The sequence below is a fragment of the Acyrthosiphon pisum genome, chromosome A3 (assembly GCF_005508785.2).
Source record: "Acyrthosiphon pisum isolate AL4f chromosome A3, pea_aphid_22Mar2018_4r6ur, whole genome shotgun sequence".
In the NCBI taxonomy this organism is placed as follows: Eukaryota; Metazoa; Arthropoda; class Insecta; order Hemiptera; family Aphididae; genus Acyrthosiphon; species Acyrthosiphon pisum.
Genome location: NC_042496.1, coordinates 5,245,021 through 5,251,811, shown reverse-complemented (window position 1 = coordinate 5,251,811; position 6,791 = coordinate 5,245,021).

Genomic DNA, 6,791 nt, shown 5'->3' with positions numbered 1-6,791 from the left:
TTTATGAATTAAAGAACCTACTTATAATATAATTTGTATTATTTATTATTTTAAATAGACAGTGTACTAAAATGATTTGTAAATTATGTACTACATTATTTATAAATTAGGTAGGTACTCCATTTTACATCTTGACTTTTAGTTCTTAACCCTATATATTTTAATTACTCTTTATGTAAATACCTAGTTGAAGTATTTTAATATATATAGGTATAAAATCTATACTATAATTATGGTGACCAGATCCGTATTTTTTTTTGATGCATTCTCCTAGTGTCTTAATATTAGTGTTAAATACATCAAATTGTATTTTTTTTAAAGAAAATATTATGAGATAATATATGTTAATAATTTTTATAATTTGAATTTTGATTACCTATCCATTTATATTTTATGGTTTGACTTAATATATTCTGGTTGGTTAGTAGCTAATCAGTTTAAGTGTACTTAAAATTACTTAAATTTCAAAATATTTTTATCATAAAGACACACACCAATAATTAGATTTTATTGTTTATGATAAAAAAAAAAAAAATAACCAATTTGTATAGATGAAGATGACCTATGAGCTATGGCATGGGCAAAATGGGTATAATAGTATTCACATTGTTCAATTTTGACAGAGGAGCTAAGGTCTTAAAATGTACTTTTTTAAATTTGTTTATTTTGTCACCATAACTATAAATTATAATTGTATAATGCAAATAATATGTAGTAGGGCACCATTAGGTGTAGTTGCGCTACTGGTCGGTTGCCCTTGTTAATTTTGTAATACATTTTTTTAATATTTCATTGTCTTATCATATCAATATTAAACTTATTTAGCAATTTTCATGAAGTGAATTGAATATTAGCCTATTATCACATTTAAAGATGAGATATCTTATAGTTTAGTAAACGACTGTTAACTGGGGGGAGTTAGTGTCGTGGGTCTATGTGGTCAGATAGCTCAGTGCTGAATAGTTGCCCGGCAAGCAAGAGACTGGTTGGTTCGATCCCTGGTTTAGCGGCTAGATTTTGGACGTTATTTTCCCTAGAGAAGTTAACAGTCTTTTATTGCTATATGGTAGTAAAATCTGTCATCAGTCGGTTAGCATTATTCTGTAAATAAAATTGATTCTTGTGAACAACACTTAGCCAAAATTTATACTATCATCGCTATCCTAAATCGCTAATAAAAAAAAAACTGTGACTAAGGATTTTTTATATTTTTCAAATGTCATTGTAACAATATAGTAGGAGCCTTGTATTAAGTTTTTAAGTATTTTTACTCTACAAATAAAGTTTTATTGACATTTATAGAAAAAAAAACTAATTAAATTGGAAACTGAAATTGTCCGTAAACAGCTCAAAACAAATCAAAATATTTTGAAAATTTTATCATGTATAGAAAATGGAAATATAAACAACCAGTGAAAATTTCATGTATCTACAGTCATTCGTTTTAAAGTTACACCAAAAACCAAAATCAATTTTCTCGAAAACAGATTTTGTGTAAAAATTCCCGTTTTTCCTTAATTTTTCTTTTGTTTTTCACGGCGCTTTTGAAAACTATTGGAAAAATGTTACTTTTGACCCCCCAAAGTACCAACTAGATTCACTGTCATATCAGAAAAGGTACTGTTGAAGAAAATCCAAGCACTTTTACTGTCCTAAAAGGTGATGACAGACACAAAAATAAAAAAAAAATTAAAGAAACACACATCATTGTAAAATCAATACATTCATCGTTTCACTCAGAATCTAAAATGACGAAAATTTGCGATATTTTTTAAACAAAAAAAACCAATAGTTTTTTAGTTTAAAAAATGGTACTTTTGGCACTCTAAATTCGTGTTTTATCCCACTATGCGCCACGTCTGATAATGTACCATTATACTGCATATCGTATATCGTATATGTATTCCTTTAATTTCTTTCATAATGTTTGCGTCTTTTTTGTTTACTGTAGTTTTAAAATGTGTTGGTTATATAGGTATAAAATTTATATTGTTTTTCTATGTAAATCAACAAACTTACAGTAGTGTAAATTGGAATAGTAAAATTATTTGTTTATTAAATACAAATGTCTTATAAATTATGTACCTACACTATAATATTATTAGATATTAATGATATTATTGGCTAATAAATTAGTACCTACCTACCTACTTTTTACGGAAGAAAAGTGTTGAATATTTTTATTTTTCATATTTGAATGTAAAATGTCTCACATCCTTGGACAAATTTTTGGAGGCTTAGCCCCTAAAGCCCCCCCCCTATGTGCGCCTATGCTGAGACCTGATAATAGTAACTACATAAATTTAAAAAAAGAATGTTTAGCGTTTTTATCCACCCACGATCCACATCTTATCATAATATAATATAAACTTGACGATAGCTATCAGCTGTAGGTATAGTACCTACCTATTTTGCAAAGGTGGGCAAATTAATGAAAATAATTAACCCAAGTTAAGTTACGTTAAGAGGACACAAGATCGATAAGTTAAACGTTAACAGTTAACAAATTATAAATTTAACTCGCTAAAATAATATAGAAAAAAATATTAACTTAACTCAGTTTAAAAAAAGTTAATTCATTTTTTTTAATTAGTATGTAAATACTTATGTAAATTACTTATTTACATAAATTACTTATTTACATAAATTACTTATTTACTTATGTAAATCACATAAAGAGCGAATGTGTCTTTCTAGTTTCTAATTTATAAATTTAAAAAAATGATTTTATTAAACTTTTATCATAATGTTCACTGTATACCATTTTACTTTTACTTTACTATTATTTAATAATTTAAATTATAGGTACTCATCTCAAATTAATAATTTAACAAATATATTTTTTTTTTATCGTATAGCAATTGAATGTCATAATTATTCATGATGATGACTACATGACCTTCATATATATATTATAAGTTACCTATATAACATTGAAACATAACAATTGTCAATTTGTAATTTAAAATTATTAATTTTATTAAAAACATTTATAACTGCAACTTGCATAATATATAATTTACAACTTAATAAAATAGGTATATTAATATTTAATATACACAAAATTATGTTATCAAGTAATAGAACAGAAATGTTTGTGTTTTTGTATTGGATTATTTTTATTTTATACTGATATAGTAATGTTTACGTATAAACGAAAAATGTTTAAATGTTTTTAACTTGATGGATTTTTTAAAATCAACTGAGAAAAGTAAGTTATTTCAACTGTAAATCAGTGTTGTTAAAATTCCTTTTATATAGGAATCCGTTCAATTCCTCGTTCCTTTAGTATAAATAGGAATTAGTTCAGTTCCTCGTTCATTTAATGTCAAAAAGAACTCGTCTAATTCCTAGTTCCTATGAAAAAGGAACTCATTCTTTTCCTCGTTCCTCGTGGTTCATGAGTTATTAGTTATTGTATATTTATAAATTTATTACTTATTATTACTAATCAGAACACAGTCATATGTGAATAAAAAATTGATAGCTTTGTCTATAATTTTTTTTAATAGATTAATTACATGATAAGTAAACGAAAATACAAAATTTTTCTCCCCAAATGTTTTTTTACACTTTTCAGAGAAGAACAAAATAATTATAATATATACGTTTCTATTCCTAAAAATAAGGAATTGATTCACGTTCCTATTCCTTTAAAAAAGAATGGAATTTATTTCTTCATTCGTTCCTCTAAAAAGGAATCAATTCCAGAAATCGTTCCTTTAGGAACGCGTTCCTTAACAACACTGCTGTAAATTAAACTAGTTAAGTTCATACATTGATTAAAAGAATATCTAACTAGTTGAGTTAAAAAAAATTAACTTTTTAACCTAACTTTAACTTTAACTTTTTAACTAGTTAATGCCCACCTTTGGTATTTTGATACTTTACAGGACATTCTTTTTTTAAACTTTTGTCTAGTTACTATTATCAGGTCTCAGCATAGGCGCAACTAGGGGGGAGACGGCTAAGCTCCCATATATGTCCATAGCCCCCCAAACATATCCTACATTTTGTTTTAAGCTTATTTGATATTATAAAAAATCCCAAACTCTATTTTTGCCTATAATGGGTCTCGGGTAGGTCAGGTAACCTAACCTCTGTAAACGATGGTAAAGTCAGAATTTGGCGGTTCGAAGTTTCGAAGTTATAGTCTAATGAAGTCCACGATTTTGCGTAATTTTTGTACTGGAACTGTGTTTGCTAATAAATGTATCATTAACTAGGTACCTACTAATTAATTTACGTTGTCATCATCGACAAGTGACAAATTTTTATTGAGTTTTTTCAGGGATGGAAAACGTTTTTGAAAACGTTTTTAAAAAACGTTATTAAACGGAAAAAAACAAAAACCGAAAACAATTAATAAAACGAAAACGAAAAAAAAACAAAAAACGGAAACAATTAATAAAGCAAAAACAATAAGCAACTGAAAAACGATAACAAAAAATCCCAAAAACCGAAAAAAATTTAATAACGAAATCAAAAACGAAAACGAAAATAAATTATCGTATTATACATTATTAAACAATAACACGAAAAAAAAATTCTCTTGTCTTTACTTTTTAATCTTTAACTTTAAAAAATTTTAATTTGAAATCAGAAATTTTGAATTTTCTAATTTTTATATAAATTATAATTTTAGTTTAAAATTTAAATATTAAGAATAATTAATTTTAACTTTTAAGTGCATTTCTGTATTGCGCGTTACTATTATATCTTAAAAGTTACAAGTTATAAGAATATAATATATTCTGTATATAATATATATTATACAATATATTATACAATACAAATTACAATATATTATACAAAATATATAAATATATAATACCTATATATTGTTTCCAAATAACGTTTTTGATAATATTGTTTTTTTTTTATATATATATATATATATATATATACACAGTGTGTTTCATTCAAATGGTAACACGAACTATTTCCATTCAGTAACCTTGGATTGAATCTGGGTTTTTTCGAGGAGCTAGGGAATACTAAAATACACATTTTGTGAATTTTTCGAATTTTTAATTCTTTTATTGTGCGCAAGCGCAATAAAACTTACATTTTTTTAAATAGTAACACCTATTTTCAACACCAAATTTCGATAGACCTATTTTTTTTAAGCAACATTGATAGGCAAAATTTTTTCCTATCTCAAAAATTTAAAATTGTTTGAACTACAGCCATCCTAAGTTGAAACAAAAAAATTGTTGTTAAATGTTTTAATGTTCCGTATTTTATCATTTTATTATTATTTTTGGTTGGAAGCAAGAAAGTTAAAGAAAATTAAAAACGTTTTCCATCCCTGGTTTTTGTCCAAGGACGTGAGACACTAAGACATTTTACTTTCAAATATGAAAAATAAAAATATACACCGCTTTTCTTCTTTAAAAAATAAGTAGGTACTAGGTAGTAATTTATTAGCCTATAATATCTAATATCATAGTGTAGGTACACAGTGGCGTATTTAGGAATTTGCTATGGGGAGGGTCCAGATAATTTTCAGAAAACAGAGCCGTGGAGGGGCAAAGCCTCCCACACCACCCAATTACTCTTTATTAAATAAATATACCATATTTATAAGACGATTTAAAATTTTCGAGTTTTTAATTGGTATTAAATAATAATATGTACAAAACAAATCTAAAAAAGCAGGTAAGTGGATATTGGGTCAATGTATGATGGATTGTATTACACTTGAAAGTTGAATTCAATGATATAATATCATTGTAAAAGGAAAACGATTCTGAGCGGAGATGGTTTGTCAGTCTGCAAACCCTAGTTGCGATTATGCTAATGTACCAATAGGTCATTAAATACATATGGCTCGTTGTTTTTAGCTATATAAATTATATTATGTAGTTGATATAATAAACACGGCTATAAAAAATCTAATCTATAATTTACCGTATTGTTCATAATTAGTATATAATCACCTATAATTAAATTGTAAATTTACATATACTATAAAAATAGTTAACTCTCTACCTTCAACATAAGCTATGCTTACGGAAGGTAGATAATTTTTATTCAATTGTATGTATTTAAATGTTATGTAATTGAAAAAAAAAAAATAAAAAATACTGCTTACAGTTAGGTGAAGAGCATTGAAGACATTGTACATCGTAGGGATTGTATACAGATAGGTGAAGACTGAGGAACAAAGTGGTATGCGGCCCTTAAAACCATTTATTTTATTTTTTGTCCCAATTTAAATGCAATAAATCATCAGCCGTCACAACATAGAAAAATTAAAAAAATCGAGAATATAATATTGGCGGTATAATTCAGCCCCCTGCCATTCGAAATTATTATTTTTATTATTTTGTTATAATATATAGTTAGGACTTTGTTTTATATTATAATAATAATTATGATTATAATGTATTAATTAGTTTCTATTTTTTGATAAAATAATAAGATAGCAAGATACCACTTTGTAAAACACTTTAAAGAGAAAAAGTTCCAAATAGTTCAGCTACTGGCTCCGGCCACTCCGGGGCCCATTGTTATGGTTTAACGGGGGCCCAGGGGTTCATTGCACCCCTAGCATCCCCGGTTGTTGCGGCACTGGACTCAAGGTCAACACAATTAATGGGGGGGCCCATTTGCGTTTTTATCCACCCACGATCCACGTCTTATTATAATATAATAATAAGACGGTAAATAATACGGCTTACAGAATGGTTTTAAAGCAAAATACCTTAATTTAAAGTTGTAGAGGAGAGTTATATCGGGTGACGTAAGAGACATATTATTATCAAGTGACATATTTCATTCCCAAA